The sequence below is a fragment of the Sus scrofa genome, chromosome 6, assembly GCF_054392235.1.
Source record: "Sus scrofa isolate SSC_HxYL_T2T_F1_AM1 chromosome 6, Sscrofa_HxYL_maternal_Yorkshire_Landrace_v2.0, whole genome shotgun sequence".
Classification (NCBI taxonomy): Eukaryota; Metazoa; Chordata; class Mammalia; order Artiodactyla; family Suidae; genus Sus; species Sus scrofa.
The window spans coordinates 164,431,736-164,452,219 of NC_139388.1; the positions used below are offsets into that span (position 1 = coordinate 164,431,736).

Genomic DNA, 20,484 nt, shown 5'->3' on the forward strand with positions numbered 1-20,484 from the left:
TGGCCCTAAAAAGCAAAAAAAAAAAAAAAAAAAAAAAAAAAAAGAAAAGAAAATACACATATACACGTAATTAATATCACATCATTTTCTTGGATATGAAAATAGTATTTTAATTTTGTAGGAGACTATTCTTACTCTTAGGAGATACCTGCTGAACTATTTAGGGAAGAAGTGTTATCTACAACTAATTCCAATGATTCAGAAAAAAAGCATGTGAATGTAAGTGTGAGCGAGTGGTGGGGATGGGCAGAGAGAGAAGTAGAGAGGTGCTCAATAAAGAAGCAAAATGGTAAAAACTGATGAATCTGGTGAAGGACAGATATATGGGTCTTCACTGCATTATTCTCTCAATTTTCTAAAGGCTTGAAATTTTTCAAAAGACAAGGAAAAAAGTGTACTGAGCTCATGAGAGGAAGCATTCCCTTCCCACTTTGAATAGAGAAATTCTAGACAAAATACATTATTTTTAGAGTTTATACAGCCAAATTCAAAAACAAGGAAGGGAAATATAGAGACACCATTAACCAAGAAGAAATCAAACCACAGCAATGAGTGAGAACTGAAGAGTGGCAGTCCACATGGGTTACAAAACGGGACAGCAACTTTCAGGCCTGGGACTTGAAAGCTAGCAGGGAGGATGGGAATTACTGGCTGCAAATTTCTACAGTACAAGGGGCCAGACTGGTCTCTCTGATAAAGCCAGAAGCGTGAGAAAAAAAACTGCCCCAAGTGGCTCCAAGACTCAGCAATGGTGCAGGATGGAAGACAGTGCCAATAAAATGAACCTTCTGAAATTAGAATTCCTAGCCTGCCCCTCCCTCAGGAATGGTAATGAGACTAAGTCTTCCCATTTGTGAACATAACACAGTTTATCTCTATGCTTACTCAGCTTTCCTGTGACTTGTAATAATGTTCTTAATTTTAAGAAGTCATTAAATATGGGACAGTAGGAAGAGAAGACTATGAAGGAGGAGCACGAGGGAGGTATCTGTGGTGACAGAATCATGCTGTATCTTAAGTGCAATGGTGGCTACACAAATCTGCAAGTGATCAAAAGGAAAGGCCTATATACATGAATATGCTCACAGCAGCATTATTAATAACAGCAAAAAGGTAGAAACACCCCAAATATCTATCAACTGATGAACAGACAAGCAAAATGTTAATTTCCTGGGTTTTGCATTTTCTCTAGTTGTGTAAGATGTAACGAATGAGAAAAAGTGTACAAATGAAGTACACACAGAAACTCTATACTATTTTTGCAATTTCCACTGATTCTATAATTATTTCAAAATAAAAAATTGAAAAAGAAAAGAAAAAAATTTAAGATTGTATAAACAGGGAGGAGGATGCAGGGGGCATCCTTTTATGATATACTGATCTTATTTCATGGATATAATTTTTTTTCTTACCTCTCTAATGTAATTACCTGCAGTTTGATCTGGCTTTTTTTTCTTTTCCCCAAACCTCCTCTGTTCGCAATATTATTTTCTCCAAGCTTCTCTTTTGTGTTTTGGTCTCTTTCACATTGGACACTTTCCCCAAATGCCTAACATTGAACAAAAGAAGTACTAAAAGCCAGCTGGAAGCTCTGCATGTGTGGCTTCTCAACTGGAAGGCTTCCACTGCATGCTAATTGTGTGAGAACACAATTATTTCACTGGGAAACCTTCAAATGTCTATGTGTGTTGTGTGTCTTTTCTTTGAACCTCACAGAAGACTCATATAATTGCCTGGAAGGGGCTCCTGATTTTTAATACCAGGCAATCACTGTCTGAAAGAAGAGTAGAGTAAGAAGCAAGGGGAAAGGTCTCACTTTATTTATTTATTTATTTTTTTTTATTTTTATTTTTTTGCTTTTTAGGGCAGCACCTGAGGCATATGGAAGTTACCAGGCTAGGGGTTGAATCCGAGCTACAGCTGCCAGCCTACACCACAGGCACAGCAACACAGGATCTGAGACGCATCTGCGACCTACCCCACAGCTCACAGCAATGCCAGATCCTTCACCCACTGAGCGAGGCCAGGGATTGAACACACAACCTCATGGCTGTTAGTTGGATTCGTTTCCGCTGTGCCATGACAAAAACTCCAGGTCTCACTTTAATATGTAAGATTTCTGGAGTTCCCGTCGTGGCTAAGTGGTTAACAAACCCGACTAGTGTCCATGAGGATGAGGGTTCAATCCCTGGCCTCACTCAGCAGGTTAAGGATCTGGTGTTGCCATGAGCTGCAGTGTAGATCACAGATGAGGCTCAGATCCCGTGTTGCTGTGCCTGTGGTGTAAGCCGCCAGCTACAGCTCCCATTCCCATTCGACCCCTAGCCCAGGAACTTCCATATGCTGTGGGTGTGGCTCTAAAAAGACCAAAAAATAAAATTAAATTAAAAAGTAGCATTTCTCTTTATCTGTCTGCTTTCACTTTGGTGCCTCATTTCTTGGTCTCTGTTATGTCTAATGTCCCCCAAGTCTTGAGCTTCTTTTGTTCCATTTTCCAAAGAAAAACCTGTGGTCTCCCAAGAACATGGGAGAAGAGTAGGCTTCTCATCATATACACTAGACCTCTCAGAGCATTTAAATCTTATATCAAGATTCTTTACATGCCTTAAAGAAGCATCCATCTCTTATTCAAAAGAAAAGTCACTAAATATATATATATATATATATATACAGTTGACTCTTGAACAATGCGATTCTACCTATACGTGGATTTTTTTTTTTTCAACAGTATTACTGTACTACACGATCCACAATTGGTTGAATCCATGAGTACAGAACTGTGGATATGGAAGAACCATGTATATGGAGGCCTGATTAGAAGTTATATGCAGATTCCTACTGTGCGGAAAGTCAGGCCCCTAACCCCCATGTTGTTCAAGGGTCAAAGTACATCTTGAAGAGGAAGAGAATTACCTAATTTAGTACACTGTCTTCCTGAGGACCTCTTCTTTTTTCATTCTGTTGACCAGAGTCCTTTAGGGCACTCTACTGAATCTCAGTCTTAAGGGTCCCACTTTCACAGCATTTATCTGACTGATCCTTGTATGTCTCCTCCACTGTTACTTTCTCTTTATGCCATATACTAATTACAACGAACATGTATACAGTCATGCATAAAACATTATCAAGCATCTACTATATATCAGGCATCGTCTTAGTCATTAGGTTACAGCGACAAGTAAGACAATGTCCTTTTTATTTTACTTTTTTTTTTTTTGGCCTTTTGTGTCTTTTTAGTGCCACACCCGTGGCACATGGAGGTTCCCTGGCTAGAGGTCTAATCGGAGCTGTTGCTGCTGGCCTACGCCAGAGCTACAGCAATGCCAGATCCAAGCCTCGTCTGGAACCTATACCACAGTTCACGGCAACACCAGATCCTTAACCCACTGAGCAAGGCCAGGGGTCGAACCCGAAACCTCATGGTTCCTAGTCAGATTCGTTTTCTCTGGGCCAAGACAGGAACTTCAAGACAATGTCCTTGACCTAACGGTGCTCAATGTTTCACAGAAGATGGATCAATTAATTTCTAAAATATAAAATACTATCATATGTGGTAATTGATATATGCACTGGATACTCTGGAGCCAAAGAAGAGGTGAACCCAAATCACACTGAGGCAGGGGTATATTATTTGGGGTAGGGTAGGCTACTATAACAAATATTCCAATAATTTATTACTGCTTACTAGTTAGGATTTATTATTACTGATGGCCTGTGCAGTGGGTTGAAAACTTCCTAAAGAGGAGATGCCTAAAGAATAAGATTTTGCCAGGTGAAGCAGACAAAGGCACTCCCTTCCCACACTGGCATGTGAGAAAGCTAGAAGATAAGGAATACCTTGCCAAATGCAGGCCCAGAAGTTTGGGTGAGGAAAGTACTACTGCTACATGCCTCAGGAACTCGGTCTCCTGCTACACATTATCATTGTCAGCCCATGCCTCTATCCTTGAAGCTTACATGGAAAAATCAAAGAACTCAGCCAGAGTATGCAACACTTCATTAGTGAATGGCATAATCAGTTTCTGAAACCAATCTCACCCACACACCCTCCTCTCCCACCACCATTTTCTACCCCTTAAGTGATCATGGAGACTTGAAAGAAAGCAAAGAAGATTCCCAGTTAGGGAAAAAGTCAATGATTAATGATTCTTGCTCTACAAGAATAAAATGCTTCCAATTTTTTGCTGGAAATTACTGCTCTTCACAACTAGTCTAAAAGTACAAAATAGGAGTTCCCTTGTGCCTCAGTGGATTAAAGATCCAGTGTTGTCACTGCCGTGGCTCTGGTTACAGCTGTGGTGTGGGCTTGATCCCTGGCTCAGGAACTCCTACATGCCTTGGACACAGTCCAAAAAATAAAATAAAAATAAATATACAAAATAAAATAATTAAATCCACATTTCTGATTTCCCAGTCCTAAAATGAGCTTTAATTGTTTAACTCTTACATGCTTAAGAGATATTAATGATGGAGTTCCCATCGTGGCTCAGCAGTAATGAGCCTGACTAGTACCTGTGAGGACATGGGTTTAATCCCTGGCCCCGCTCAGTGGGTTAGGGATCTGGCATTGCTGTGAGCTGTGGTGTAGGTCGCAGACACGGCTTGGATCTGGTGTTGCTGTGGCTGTGGTGTAGGCCAGCAGTTTCAGCTCCGGTTTGACCCCTAACCTGGGAACCTCCCTATGCCACGGGTATGGCCCAAAAAAGCAAGAAAAAAAAATTTTTTTTAAAAAGAAATATTAACGGCATTAATTGGAAGGATATACCACTATTTCCTCTTAACAATATTGCTCAAGTCCCATGTTATTTTTCATGCTGAAATTACCTTTCTATGCTCAAGGTAGAACTGACTCTAAAGGGGAGAACCCAAGCAATTGCAGAGAAATTAGCATTTTGACATAATTCAACGGTAATTACAAATACCCTTTCACTCTGGACTTAAGTCAAATCTTTTTTTTAAAAACTACATTCCTTGATTTAACAAAATTCATTTATAAATGAAGCAAGCAGGGTATCTATACATGAGCATTGTCTTCCACAGATTACATTGGTTTTCTTACCTTTTTCCCCTTACACATGTGATAAGGAACAGACCTCTTTATGCTTACTCATGATGCTTACTGCACCACCAGCCAGTCCTGCTGATTCAGTATGCTCTGCTTGATGCTAAAGAAAAAAAAAAACAAAAAAAAACAAAAAACACATTATTCATTACATTTGCTAAAGCAATAGCCTGATTTTCTTCATATAAACCAAATTAAAAAAAAAAACTAATAACAAGCTATATAAAATATATAAAAGCTAAAGGGCTTAAACAATAAATTACATCTTTAGAGACCTGGCCATCATGGAATATAGCAGCAGACACATTATATCATCTAAGAAGGGCAAAAGTTAAACATTTCAATGAATAGTTGAGAATTTTTGCATACTTCTTATTTTCACTGGATGACACAAAGTGAAAGATCAAAGGCAGGCACTTTCAACCCAGTGAACTTAACTATGTTAACTCATAAAAATACCACTCATTATCCAGGGTTGTTACTGCTGTGGCTCAGGTCACTGCTGTAGCATGGGTTCAGTCCCTGACCACGTCTCGGGTGCTGGGTTGGGGGGAACCCGCTTATTTACATTTCAATAGGCCCTTCAAGAATCCAAAGGTAACAAAGGTAACAAAACTGTGGCTTTATGTCCTCCCGTTGGTGTGATTTTTTTCTATGCATACAGCATTCTTAAGCTGGGATCCAAAAGCTTCCTGCTGAGATTTTTTTATTGCCAAATCATTGTTTTTCCTCCTAATGGTGTCTCTGATTCCAGTCCTCCTCCAATGCTTAGAAGCAATGGATTAGTAGTTGAAACTAATGAGACTAAAACTAAGAATCTCATATTATCTGCATAAAATATCTAATCTATAATCGTAGAATTTTCAAAACAGCAGGGTATCTTAGAGATCTAATGAACATCACTTAAGATAAACTGAGGCACCAAAAGAAATTTTCCTAACACTATTACAAATATAAGTCTAGTATCTGATGTAAAAATGATGTGCTTACTAAAATAAGAGTCTTCTAAAAGGCTGGAAATTCAAGTTTTCAGAGAATAATAACAAATACGGAATGAGGAGTTCCCATTGTGGGTCAGAAGGTTGAGAACCCGACAGTGTCCATGAGGATGCAGGTCTGATCCCTGGCCTCTCTCTGTGGGTTAAGGATTCGGTAGTACCACTTTAGGTCGAAGATGTGGCTCAGTTCCAGTGTTGCTGTGGCGAAGGCCGGCAGCTGCAGCTCTGATTTGACCCCACCCATAGCCAGGGAACTTCCATATGCCATGAGTGTGGCCATAAAAAGAAAAAGAAAAAAGACATGAAAATCACTATGAAAGATTTTCCTGTCTTGAGAACTTGAAAAAATACAAACATGCTATATATTCTAAATAAGAGCTGCTGATGCTAAGGAATAGACTTAATACCTATCAAATAAAGGACTAAATCTATCAGAAGAAAGGGTTGTATTGAGTAGAAGTTCCCAGGTTAAAATGAGAATGAGGCCAAAGTAATAGCTCTAATACCAAGCTAATTAAAGATTTTTTTAAACATACACAATTAACACTACAAAGTCTATTTTAATGTGTGAGGCAAGTCCAATAATATTACGTAACTATCTCAAAAATCAGATTTTTCTTCTGGAATTAGATCCCTTTGAACTTCTAGCCCCAGCTGGCAAAACCTCAAGCCTGTCTTCCTACACCGCACATTCCCCAAACAGCTTCAATGTGGCTAAAGGAAAATCACACAAGACGGTAACTCCTCTCGACTCTACTCTACGTTTGACACTTTACACTACATCTTCCTTGTTAATCTACTTTCAACCTCCTATCTCATCCTCGGGTCTTCTGAGATGCCTGGAATCCCTCAATTCAAAGCTTTCACAATTCAAGATTCTTCCAGAAAATAAACCTCTAATCTCCTGCAGGACAAGGAGGAAAGTTATCCGACAACAAAAGATAAGGTAGAATACCTGCAAAAATAACCATTCATGGAACAGACTTCCAACCAATCTGTTTCCAACACCATGTCTCACCTAACCCTTTAGAGATCCCTAGAGCCTCCACAAGTCTAAGATTCTGAGGGGAACAGACGTGCTTCTCATGACTTCTCTGCAGGCAAGCAGTTTACACTTCTCTGTTCTAAAACCTTTCTTTACTTTGTGTTTTATAATACCTTATTTTTAAATTCATTTTACTCTATATTTTTAAAATTTTATACAATTTTTAAAGGTTACTTCCCATTCATAGTTTTTACAAAACACTGGCTATGTTCCCTATGTTGTACAACACATCCTTGAGCCTACCTTACACTCGGTAGTTTGCATTTCTTACTCCCCCACTACTATATTGTCTCTTCCCTTCTCCCGCACTAGAAACCACAAGTCTGTTCTCCATCATTTAAGTCCACTTCTTTATTATATTCACTAGTTTGTCGTGTTTTTAGATTCCATATATAAGTGATATCATATACTATTTGTCTATCTGACTCATTCACCCAGCATAATGCCCTGCAAGTCCATCCATTTTGCTATAAATAGCAAAATTTCATTCATTTTAGGGCTGAGAAGTATTACATTGAATATATATATACCACATCTTTATCCATTCATCCACTGATGGACACATAGGTTGCTTCCACACCTTGGCAATTGTAAATAACATTGCTATGAACATTGGGTGCATGTATCTTTTCAAATTAGTGTTTGTTTGTTTGTTTTTCAGATATATACCCAGGAGTAGAATTTCTGGGTCATATGGAAGTTCTATTTTTAGTTACTTGAGAAAACTCCATACTGTTTTCCATAGTGGCTGCACCATTTTACATACCCAACAATAGTGTACAAAGGTTCCCTTCTCTCCACATCATTGCCAACACTTGCTATTTGCGTTATTTTTGATGACAGCCGTTCCAACAAGTGTGAGGGGATATCACTATGGTTTTAATTTCCAGTCCCCTGATGATTAGTATTGATATTGAGCATCTTTTCATGTGCCTATTAGTCATCTGTATCTCCTTTTTGGAAAAGAATCCGATTCTGCCTTTTTTTTTTTTTTTGTCTTTTGTGTTTTCTAGGGCCGCTTCCCACGGCATATGGAGGTTCTCAGGCTAGGGGTTGAATCAGAGCTGTAGCCGCCAGCCTACGCCAGAGCCACAGCAATTCGGGATCCAAGCTGCGTCTTCGACCTACACCACAGCTCACGTCAACCGCCACATCCTTAACCCACTGAGCAATGCCAGGGATTGAACCCGCAATCTCATGGTTCCTAGTCAGATTTGTTAACCACTGAGACATGACAGGAACTCCATTCACTCAATTTCATCATTGGCAACTGGTCTGTTCACATTTTCTACTTCGTCCTGGTTAAGTCCTGGGAGATTGCACCTTTCTAATAATTTGTCCATTTCTTCTAGGTTATCCATTCTATTGGTGTATAGTTGCTTGGAGTAGTTTCTCATTGTCAATTGTATTTCTGTGGTGAGGTTATAGCATCTCCTTTTTCATTTCTGATTTTATTGATTTGGGCCCTCTCCCTTTTTTTGTTGCCGAGTCTAGCTCAAGATTTATCCATTTTGTTTATCTTTCCAAAGATAGGCTTTTGGTTTCAATGATCTTTACTATTGGTTTTTTTAGTCTCCATTTCATTTTTTTCTGTGCTGATCTTTATGATTTCTTTCCTTCTCCTAACTTTGGTTTTGTTCTTCTTTCAGTTGCTTTAGGTATAAAGTCAGGTTGTTTGAGATTTTTCTTATTTCCTGAAGTAAGCTTGTATTGCTATAAGCTTTCCTCTTAGAACTGATTTGCTGTGTCTCATAGGCTTTGGATCATCATGTTTTTAATTTTCATTTGTCTCTAGGTATTTTTTGATTGCCCCTTTGATTTCCTCAGTGATTCACTGGTTGTTTAGTAGCATATTGTTTAGCCTCCACATGTTTGTGTTTTTATGCAATTTCTTTCTTGGAATTGACTTCTAGCCTCAGAGAGTTGTGGTCATAAAGGGTTCTTGATATGATTTCAGTTTTCTTAAATTCCGTAATTTTTTTTATCCATTCAGTCACTCTATGCCTTTTGATTGGCACATTTAGTCCACTTACATTTAAAGTAATTATCAATATGTAAGTTCCTACTGCCATTTTGTTAATTGCTTTGGAATTGTTTTGTACATCTTTTTTCCCTCTTTTCTCTTTTGTTCTCTTGTGATTTAATGACTATCTTTAGTGTTATGTTTGCGTTTTTTTCTTTTTCTATTTTTAAATTTTTTAACTTTTAATGATTTTTATTTTTTCTACTATACTTGGTTTACAGTGTTCTGTCAATTTTCTGCTGTACAGCAAAGTGACCCAGTCACACATACATACTTTCTTTTTCTCCCATTATCCTCCATCATGCTCCATCACAAGTGACTAGATATAGTTCCCAGTGCTGTACAGCAGTGTCTCATTGCTTATCCATTCCAAAGGCAATAGTTGGCATCTATTAACCCTAAATTCCCAGTCCATCCCACTCCCTTCCCCTCCCCCTGGGCAACCACAAGTTTGTTCTCCAAGTCCATGAGTTTCTTTTCTGTGGAAAGGTTCATTTGTGCCATCTATTAGATTCCAGATATGTGATATCAGGTGGTATTTGTCTTTCTCTTTCTGACTTACTTCACTTAGCATAAGAGTCTCTAGTTCCATCCATGTTGCTGCAAATGGCATTATTTTGGTTTTTTTTATGGCTGAATAGTATTGTGTATATATACCACATCTTCTTACTCCTTTCATCTGTCGATGGACATTTAGGTTGTTTCCATGTCTTGGCTATTGTGAATAGTGCTGTAATGAACATACGGGTGCATGTGTCTTTTTGAAAGTTTTGTCCAGATATATGCCCAAGAGTGGGATTGCTGGGTCATATGGTAGGTCTATATTTAGTTTTCTAAGGTACCTCCATACTATTTTCCATAGTGGTTGTATCAATTTACACTCCCACCAACAGGGCAGGAGGGATCCCTTTTCTCCACACCCTCTCCATCATTTGTTATTTGTGGACTTACTAATGATGGCCGTTCTGACTGGTGTGAGGTGGTATCTCATGGTAGTTTTGATTTGCATTTCTCTAATAATCAATGATGTTGAGCATTGTTTCATGTGCTTGTTGGCCATCTGTATATCGTCTTTGAAGAAATGTCTATTCAGGTCTTTTGCCCATGTTTCCATTGGGTTGTTGGTTTTTTTACTGTTGAGTTTTATAAGTTGTTTGTATATTTTAGAGATTAAGCCCTTGATAATTCCATCATTTGAAACTATTTTCTCCCATTCTGTAGGTTATGTGTATACACACACACACACACACATGCTTTTTATAAGCTGTTGATCTTGTAATTTTGGCCACAGCTGTGACATGTAGAAATCCCCAGGCCAGGGATCAATCTCATGATAGTTGTGGCCTGGGCCACAGCTATGGCAACGCCAGATCCTTATCCCACTGTGCCACGTGGGAACTTCCCATTCCGCAATTTTCTTTTATTCCTTTTTTTTTTTTTTTCTTTTGTCTTATTAGGGCTGCACCATGGAATATGGAGGTTCCCAGGCTCAGGATCAAATCACAGCTGTAGCTGCTAGCCTATGCCACAACCACAGCAACACAGGATCTGAGCCACATCTGTAAGCTACACCACAGCTCACAGCAACACCAGATCCTTAACCCACTGAGCAAAGCCAGGGATCAAACCACATCCTCATGGATGCTGGTCGGTTCTTTAACCACTGAACCATGAGAGGAACTCCCCATTTTGTAATTATGGCCTTTTCTTTTTTGTCTAGAGAAGTTCCTTCAACACTTGGTGTAAAGCTGCTTTGGTGGTGCTGAACTCTTTTGGTTTTCATTTGTAAAGCATTTGCTCTCTACCTGGTAGAGTATTCTTGGTTACGTTTTTCCCTGTCATGACTCTGAATATATCCTGCATGCCCTTCTGGCCTGCAGAGTGTCTGCTGAAAAAACAGCTGATTGCATTATGGGAGTTCCCTTTATGTTATTTGTTGCTTTTCCCTTGCTACTTTTAATATTCTCTAATTTTTGTCATTTTGATTACAATGTGTCTTGTTATGTTCCTTTCTAGGTTCATCATGTATGAGACTATCTGTACTTCTTGTATTTGGGTGACTGTTCCCTTCACAGGTTAGGGAAGTTTTCAGCTACTATGTTTTCAAATATGTTCTCAGGCCCTTTTCCTGTCTTCTCCTTCTAGGACCCCTATAATGTGAGTATTAGTGTGTGTGATGTTGTCCAAGAGGTCTCTTAAACTGTCCTCATTTCTTTTCATTCTTTTTTTCTGTTCAGTGACAATGACTTTCACTATTCTTTCAGCTCACTGATTTGTTCCTCTGCCTCATTTAGTCTTCTTTTGATTCCTTCTAGTCTATTTTTCACTTGTTATTGTATTCTTCAATTCTGTTTGGTTGTTCTTTATATTTTCTCTTTGTTTAAAACTTGTGACTTCTTGTTCTGTGCATCCATTCTTCTCCTGAGTTCTTTAATCATCTTTACAATCATTATTCTGCACTCTTTTTCAGGTAGACTGCCTATTTCCACTTAACTTAGTTCTTCTTGTGGGGTTTTATCTTGATCCATCCTCTAAAACATGTTCCTCTGTCATCTCATTTTCTCCAGATTTACTATTTGTATTCTTTGTGTATGTGGCAGGTTAGTTAAACTTCTCAATCTTAGAAAAGTTGCCTTCTGCAGGAGATGTCCTATGCATCCCAGCAGTGCACTCCTCTCATGACCCAAGCTATATGCTGCAGGGGTTCCCCCAAGAGACTTAAGTAGGTCCTTCTGATGTGGCAGGCTACATGCGCAATCTGGTATCTTGGTTGGCCCTTGGTCCAGTTGGTTGCCAGGCTCTGCCTTGTGCAGATGCTGCTAGCAACCAGTTAGTGGGGAGGATCCCTGGTGTGAGTTTTGGCTCACTGGTGAGCAGAATCAAGGTCCTGAAGACTCTGAAACTGTTGACAGCTCACTGGTATGTGAAACCAGTCATCTGGGTAACAGACTATTGCCAGGCAGAGCTGCTTCCTGGAAGTCTGGCTGCAGGACTCAGGGACCCCAAATCTTGTTTCAGATGGGGGAAAGGGAGGAAATTCCTGACACCATTGTGTATGGTGTCTGGGGTGTCCCAAAACTTGCACTGGCCTGCTAGTGGGCAGTGCCAGGGTTTAACTGGTCCCAGGGTGGGGTGTGGCCTGCTATGGGTGGGCTGGGTCCACAGGCTATGAGATCAGAGTTTTCTTGCATCTGTTGTCTGCCCCCAGATTGGTTAGACTCATCTAGTGTAGGCTTCCAGGAGAGAAGGACCAATGGCTGACCACTGTGGGTGAAGCTGGGTCCTGGCCCTCTGGTGGTCAGGGCAACATCTAAGAACATGTCTAGAGGTGGCTATGGGCTCAGGAAGTCTTTAGGAAGCCTGTCTGCTGATGGGTAGCACTGTGTCTCTGCCCAGTTAGTTGTTGGGCCTGAGGCATCCCAGCAATGGCACCTATAGGGTTTTGGGTGGGGCTAGGTTTTGGTGCTAATGAGCCAAGAAGGCAACTGCCAGCAGCAGTGTTCCACAGAATCTTCCCCAAAACAGATGACTCCACTATCTATGTCCCCAGGGTGAGCTGCAACCATCTGCCACCTCTCCAGAAGACTCTCCAAGACCATCAGGTAGGTTTGGCCCAGGCTCCTATCAAATTACTGTTTTTGTCCTGGGTCCCCATGCACGTGAGATTTTGTGTGTGCTCTTCAAGAGTCTAGGCTCTCATTTTTCCCAGTCCTGCGGGGCTCCCAAAATTAAGCACAAATGGCCTTTAAAGCTAAATGTTCCAGGGACTCATCTTCCCAATACAGGATCCCAGGGCTAGGGAGCCCAACACAGGGCGAAGAATTCTCATTCCTGTGGGAGGACGTCTGCAGTATAATCATTTTCCAGTTTGTGGTTCACTCATTCAGGGATATGAGATTTGACTTTATCGTGAATCCACCCCTCCTACCCATCTCATTGTGGTTCTTTATGTCTTTCATTGTAGAACACCTTTTCTCATTCATTCCAGTCTTTCTCATGGTTGTTCTGCAAATACTTGTGATTTTGGTGAGAGAGGAGGTGAGCTCAGAGTCTTTCTACTCAGCCATCTTGGCCACTCTCTATGCTTCTTCCCTTTGTTGAAATCTCAAATCTGCTGTTATCTCCTTTTCCATTGTTTCTTCTTATAATTTTAGTGGGGTTTTCAGGAAGAAATAAAACAAAGGAGAGTGTTTGTTGAGGTGAGGGGTATGTTCAATCCATCCTAGTTAACAGGAAGATTCCATTCTTTTCTGACATATAATGGAATATTGCATCCCTTCTAGAAGATACCCTTAAAGTTGCTAATGTCTTAATACATAAATTAAGATACAGTTTAGATAAACAAAGGGAAGGAAAGACAGAGAAATGTATAGGCAAAGGATTATGCCTGGCCTGACACAGAAAACACACTTTCTAGCTAAGAGTCAAGTAATCTAGAACTTTAAACGCTCAATGTGTACTTTATACTAATGGCCTTTTCATTAAATTCTGGCATCATGGAATTGCTTTTTGGAAGGAGCAAAAGAAATTCAGTAAATGGATAAATATACAGAATAAAAATATAGTATATAATGCCTTAAATATAGTTCAAGATACACCAGAAAAAAAAGAACTCCCTTAATATTCTATCCAATGTCACCTCCCAATGTAAAATTAACAACTACCTAATTCTCTATGTTCTCATAATACATTTGTACCAATAACACTTTTCACATCACATAGTAATTTTTCGAGAGCTAGAGGAGTTGGGTGAAGTATGCGGGACTGGTCTCATAGTGAGTGAGAAGGTCTGATAAGGCTTGAGCAGCGCTGAAGGGCTAGTCCTGGGTCTTGGGCAGAGAATCCCTTCTGTGAGACCCACCTTCCCTGGCCCTAGCCCTTCCCACTTCCCAGTGACAGCCACTTCCTGGTCCTTCTGAGAAACCATGCCTGAAAAACAATTGCAGGTTGAACTTTTCGTGAAGGCTGGCAGTGATGGGGCTAAAATTGGGACCTGTTCCATCTCCCAGAGACTGTTTATGGTGCTCTGGATCAAGGGAGTCACCTTCAATGTCATCACTGTTGACACCAAGAGATGGACTGAGACGGTACAGAAGCTGAGCCCAGGGGGGCAGCTCCCCTTCCTGTTGTATGGCACTGAAGTGCACACAGATACCAACAAGATTGAGGAATTTCTGGAGGCAGTGCTATGCCCTCCCAGGTACCCCAAGCTGGCAGCTCTGAACCCTGAATCCAACACAGCTGGGCTAGACATACTTGCTCAATTTTCTGCCTATATCAAGAATTCACACCCAGACCTCAATGACAACCTGGAGAAGGGGGTCCAGAAAGCCCTGAAAGTCTTAGACAATTACTTGACATCCCCACTCCCAGAAGAAGTGGATGAGACCAGTGCTGAGGATAAGGGCATCTCTCAGAGGAAGTTTTAAACGGCAATGAACTCACTCTGGCCAACTGCAACCTATTACCAAAGCTCCACATACGACAGCTAGGTATGTAAAAAGTACTGGGGATTCTCCATTCCAGGTGGGTTTTGCAGAATGCATCTCAAAGCCTACACTTGGGAAGTATTTGCCTCCACCTATCTAGATGATGAGGAGATCAAGTTGGCTTACGAATAAGTGGCCAAGGCCCTCAAATAAGCCCCTCCTAGAGCTCCTTCCCCCTCTCCATTCCCTCCACAAAGGCCCTGGGTGGTTTCCACGTGGCTACCCAGTGTACACACTCCAAAATGGGCAATGGGCAGAGAATCCTGGAGCACTTGTGCAGGGTTTGCTGGGGCGGGGGGTTGAGGAGAAAAGATGGGAGAGCTGGGTGATATTTTTATTGTGGGATGGGGTGGGTAGGAACATGTTATTTCAGTAATGAAATACAGAATGAAAAAAATAAATAAATATTTGCAAATATGTGTATTTTAGGAGAGAGAGACAGTAGGCAAATACAAGAGAGGAAAAACAAATTCTCTAGGAGAGAAAAAAGTGACAAGGATTTAAATAATTGAAAAATGCTATCATTATTGTATAAACACAGGTTTTTGACATAATAATTACCCTTAATCTTAAGGAAATAATTACATAAATAGAAAAGATGTAAAATAAGTTAACTGTTAGACTGATGTTTAAAATAGTAAATACTGAGAAAAATCTAAATGTCAAATGAAAGGATCAATTTACAAAAATGATACAAATGGTTAAGGTTCCATATTTGGGGGAAAACTTAAAAACTTAAAACTCTTTAAATATATATACACCAAAATACAATAGAGAGTCAATAGTATTTGGGTGATTCACATTTTATTAAAGCTTATATACAGTCTGAATTTTTCTCAGGATGAATGTATCATTTGTTAATAAAGGGAAAGATAATTATGGATACATGAATTTCAATTAATAAAAACCTAAGCTACTAAAATTTTACTTTCAAATATTAAAACTGAAAAAGGAAGGAAATAAGGAAGACAAGTATTTTAAAAGATTTATCAAGAGTTCCATCATGGCACAGTGGAAATGAATCCAACTAGGAACCATGAGGTTGCAGGTTTGCTCCCTAGCCTTGCTCAGTGGGTTAAGGATCTGGCGTTGCTGTGAGCTGTCGTCTAAGTCGCAGATGTGACTTGGATATGGCGCTACTGTGGCTGTGGCATAGGCTGGCACCTGTAGCTCCGATTCGACCCCTAGCCTGGGAACCTCCATATGCCTCAGGTGCTGCCCTAAAAAAGGAAAGAAAAAAAAAAAAAAAAAAAGATTTATCTCCCTGGGATATACAAAAGATGATTAAAATTTTAATTATATTATGGGTAAAGTAAAAGAATAACCATCTGAGGAGTTCCCGTCGTGGCGCAGTGGTTAACGAATCCGACTAGGAACCATGAGGTTGCGGGTTCGATCCCTGCCCTTGCTCAGTGGGTTGACGATCCGGCGTTGCCGAGAGCTGTGGTGTAGGTCGCAGACACGGCTCGGATCCTACGTTGCTGTTGGTCTGGCCTAGGCTGGCGGCTGTGGCTCCGACTGCACCCCTAGCCTGGGAACCTCCATATGCCGCGGGAGCGGCCCAAGAAATAGCAAAAAGACAAAAAAAAAAAAAAAAAAAAAGAATAACCATCTGAAATTAGGAAATCAAGATTTTTTAAAGTTTTTTTATAAACCTATTAAGGAAAAATGACAGGAATAAAGATGATGTTTTACATATAAAATACAAGCAACTTATAGGAATCTCTGATATGGACTTGTTTACAACAGAAGAGATTTATAAAGGTAATAATTTTCAAAACCCTAGCCATAGGTTAAAAAAAAGAAAGAAAGAAAGAAACTAGAAAACATTTTCAATTAAATAATGTTTCCTATCTTGTCTCTGATTAATATTATTTATTGCAAAACAAATTCAGTATCTGCTCAGTAAAAAATTCTTTTTTTTTTTTTTTTTTGTCTTTTTAGGAACACACCCTCGGCATACGGAGATTCCCAGGCTAGGGTCGAAACAGATCTGTAGCTGCCAGCCTATACCACAGCCATAGTAACATGGGATCCACAGCTCACGGCAATGCCAGACCTTAACCCACTAAGCAAGGCCAGGGATCAAACCTGCTTCCTCATGGATGCTAGTTGGATTCGTTTCCACTGAGCCACAACGGGAACTCCAATAACCAAACTTCTTAATGGCATTTCCACCAAGAAGGCTGACAAGGAGTTAAACTCAGTATGTACAAAATTGCATTCAAAATCCCAAAGTTGTGTTTCTTGTTTTCTTATCCTAGTGTGGGACCGTTCTCAAGGAAGGGGTGACAGATTGTATTTCTAAAGATGGCTGCTGCAATAGCTTCCATCCTACGTGATCTTCTTATAAGAGTAATAAAATCTATGTCCCCTTCCTCTAAACCTCGACAAATCTTCATGACTACCTCAACTAATAAAACAAAACAGGAGGGATACAACTTCTAAAATTGGGTCATAAAAGGTACTGCAGTGTCTGCCTGTTCCTGTTGGAACACTCACTCTGAATCCAGTTATATCAAGCCAGAGAGACACAGAGGATGGTTACACATAGGTGACCTGGCCCTTCACATCTGTGAATGAGCAAACCTCAAGATGATCCTAGTCCTAGCTTACTACAACTTCATGAAGACCCTAAGAGAGAACCACTTAGCGAGGCCAGTCAATCTCTAGAACCACAAGAGATAGTTAAATTTTCGTTGTAAGCTACATGTTTTGGTGTAATTTATTATATAACGATAGATATATGAAACAGTAGATTAGTAATTTCATACTCTTCAACCCAATCTTATATAAATATTCTGGAGAAAAGAGTAAGAACCATAAGGACAGGCAAAAAAAGAAGAAACACTGAAGACAGCCTCTCTATTGCCTTATTTAGCCCCAACTCCAAATTTGCATATTCCACTCAAAAAAAAAAAAAAAAAAGCAGGCTTCTTAGAGTACAGTTTAGGAACTATTTCATTATTCAAAGAAGCAGCTAGGTAAGGAAGGTGGTCTTACATCCTTCTCTAGAAACTTACCAAAATTTTCCTTCAAACATATAGTACTCTACTAATAAGAGTTCTGAGAAAGGCACTTTTTCACCTCATTAGCTTTCCAGTGCCAATTTAGTACCTCTTATAGATTGGCAACCTGGGAACTCATCTATCTAGCCACTTCTTACTCTATGCATCATAATCCACCTGGCTCATCAACCCAAAAATGTAAGTGCCATCCTAGACACCACCTCTCCTTCTCCTCACCTCTACATTCACTCTAACACCAAGTATTGCCGATCTTGCCTTTTAATTCTCTCACATCCACCCACAACTTCCATTTGCAGGCTATGCCCCATACCACTGACATCTTACTAGTGCCAGATTTTTGCAGGAATCCTAACTAGTCTTCCTGTCTCCATTTTGTGTCCATCTAGCCTATTTTCTACACGAATACAAAATGCAAATCTGATTGTATCATTTTCATACTTAACACCATTCAGTTGGTATCCTATTGCCCTCAGAATAAAGTCCATACCTCTATAACACAGCTTTGTTAACTTGGTTTCTGCTTACCTCCCTAGTTGGAAAGAAACCATTTTATTTTCAAATTCTTGCTCTAGGCACTTTCAGTTCTTAATATTACTTATCTCCATTCTTAGAAACAGCCCTTCATCCTGATACATGCTACAATATAGATGAACCTTGCAAACAGCATGCTAAGTCAAAGAACCCAAGCACAAGAGACCACATGTTACATGGTTCTGTTTACAAAAAAATGTCCAGAATAGGCAAATCCTTCAGAAAGAGACAGCAGATTAATAGCTGACAGTGGTCAGGGAGAGGACAGAATAAGGAGTGGGTACTAATGGGTATGTGTTTCTTTTTGGGATGATGAAAATGTTCTGGAATTAGGCAGTCATGATGGTTACATAACTCTGTGAATATACTGGAAACCATTGAATGGTCCCCCCCCCCCCCCTTGTTTTTTGGCCTGCACTCGAGGCATGTTTCCTGGTCAGGGATCAAACCCAAGCCACTGCAGTAACAACGCCGGCTCCTTAACACAATACACCACAAGGGAACTCCCTGAATGTGTACTTTTCTTTTTCTTTGTTTCTTTTTTTTTTTTTTTTTTTGCTTTTTAGGGCCCCACCTGCAGCATATGGAAGTTGCCAGGGTAGGGGTCAAATTGGAGCTAAAGCTGCCAGCCACAGCCATAGCCACAGCAACACTAGATCCGAGCCATGTCTGACCTACACCACAGCTCATGGCAACACTGAATCCTTAACCTACTGAACGAGGGCAGGGATGGAACCTGCATCCTTATGGATACCAGCCGGGTTGTTACCACTGAGCCACAATGGGAATTCCTGAATGTGCTTTTTTTTTTTTTTTTTTTTTTTGTCTTTTTTTTTTAGAGCCACACCGGCAGCATATGGAGGTTCCCAGGCTAGGGGCTGAATCGGAGCTGTAGCTGCAAGCCTATGCCACAGCCACAACAATGCCAAATCTGAGCCGAGTCTGTGACCTGTACCACAGCTCATGGCAGTGCCTGATCCTTAACCTACTGAGCGAGCCCAGGGATCAAACCTAGTCAGATTCATTTCCTCTCAGCCATGACAGGAACTCCTTCACATGTTATTATTTAGGCCTGGAATACTCTGCCCCTGCTACTATTACTGGACTAATTCCTATTTATTCTCCTTATCCTATTCTATACATCACATTTTCCTTGAAGCCCTTCTGATCTAGGTCTAGGATAAATGCTCCTTCTTTCTCAATTTTTTTTTTTTTTTTGGCTGTGCCTGCAGCATTTCGAAGTTCTGGGGCCATGGATCAAACATATGCCACAGCAGCAACCCGAGCCACAGCAGTGACAATGCCAGATCCTTAACCCACTGAGCTATCAGGAAACTCCTCGAATCTCTTTTATTTCCTCTACCACAGCACTCATCAGCAGAATTATAAATTTTTTAAACTGTTTTTCTCTTTTTTTCTGGGCTAATGAAGTTTTCCAGAAGAGGGACTGTTTCTGTCTTACTGATTACCATATCCCTAGTATGTGATATGTATGTGGGTGTACATGGCACAATGTTTGGCAAAGATAAAGTGCTCACTAACCGCCTGTCATCCAAAGTAGAATAACTAAAAGACTAACTTTCTTGTTTGTTTTGTTTTTTTAGGGCTGCACCTTTGGTATGGAAGTTTCCAGGCTATGGGTCGAATCGGAGCTACAGCTGCTGGTCTACATCACAGCCACAGCAACTCAGGATTCAAGCTGTGTCTGTAACCTAAACCATGGCTTACGGCAACATCGGATCCCTGACCCACTGGGCGAGGCCAGGGATCGAACCCGCATCCTCATGGATACTGGTCAGATTCGTTTCTGCCAAGCCACAACAGGAACTCCCTAAAAGACTAACTTTTGAAATACTTCCACTTAAGAAATTTTTCCACAGGAGGAGCCCAAGACTAACACTGCCAAAGATCATGTACTTACTATTTCAAAGTTTATTAATGCCAACATAAAATTATTAGTTTGCACACTGAAGAACAGTTCAAATTTAAACTGTGTGTTATCGGGGTTTTCTATCCTAATCACAACTCTTTAATCAGTTTCCATTAGTTTGATAACTCACCTTTAAACAAAGAAAAGGTGTGATTCAAGGGTACTTACATATGCAACAAAGGAATATCTAGAAAAACTAGGATCAGAATTTCAAATCAACCATTATTAATACATCACAGACTTGCTTTTCTGATGTTTAATCCAAATGAACATTTTGCATGAGTATCAGTGGAATTTGATGTAAGAACAACAGCAAGGACACTGGCAAATCCAAGTCTGAATTCACGCTCTAGCATTTCACAGCCACTGCTACTTTA

The 20,484-nt window shown here is 40.2% G+C and overlaps 1 protein-coding gene and 1 pseudogene across 4 annotated transcripts in view; one reads left to right on the top strand and one right to left on the bottom strand.

The window, feature by feature from the left end:
- ZFYVE9 (zinc finger FYVE-type containing 9) overlaps nucleotides 1-20,484 on the bottom strand; it is a 202,017-nt gene that overhangs the window by 120,948 nt on the left and 60,585 nt on the right. For all 4 annotated transcript variants that reach the window (XM_021096648.2, XM_084965067.1, XM_021096646.2 and 1 more), the window contains exon 2: nucleotides 5,060-5,165. The gene's annotated coding sequence lies outside the window, so the exon portion shown is untranslated. The remainder of the gene's footprint in view (nucleotides 1-5,059; nucleotides 5,166-20,484) is intronic.
- Nucleotides 13,863-15,014, top strand: CLIC1P (CLIC family member 1 pseudogene; annotated as a pseudogene).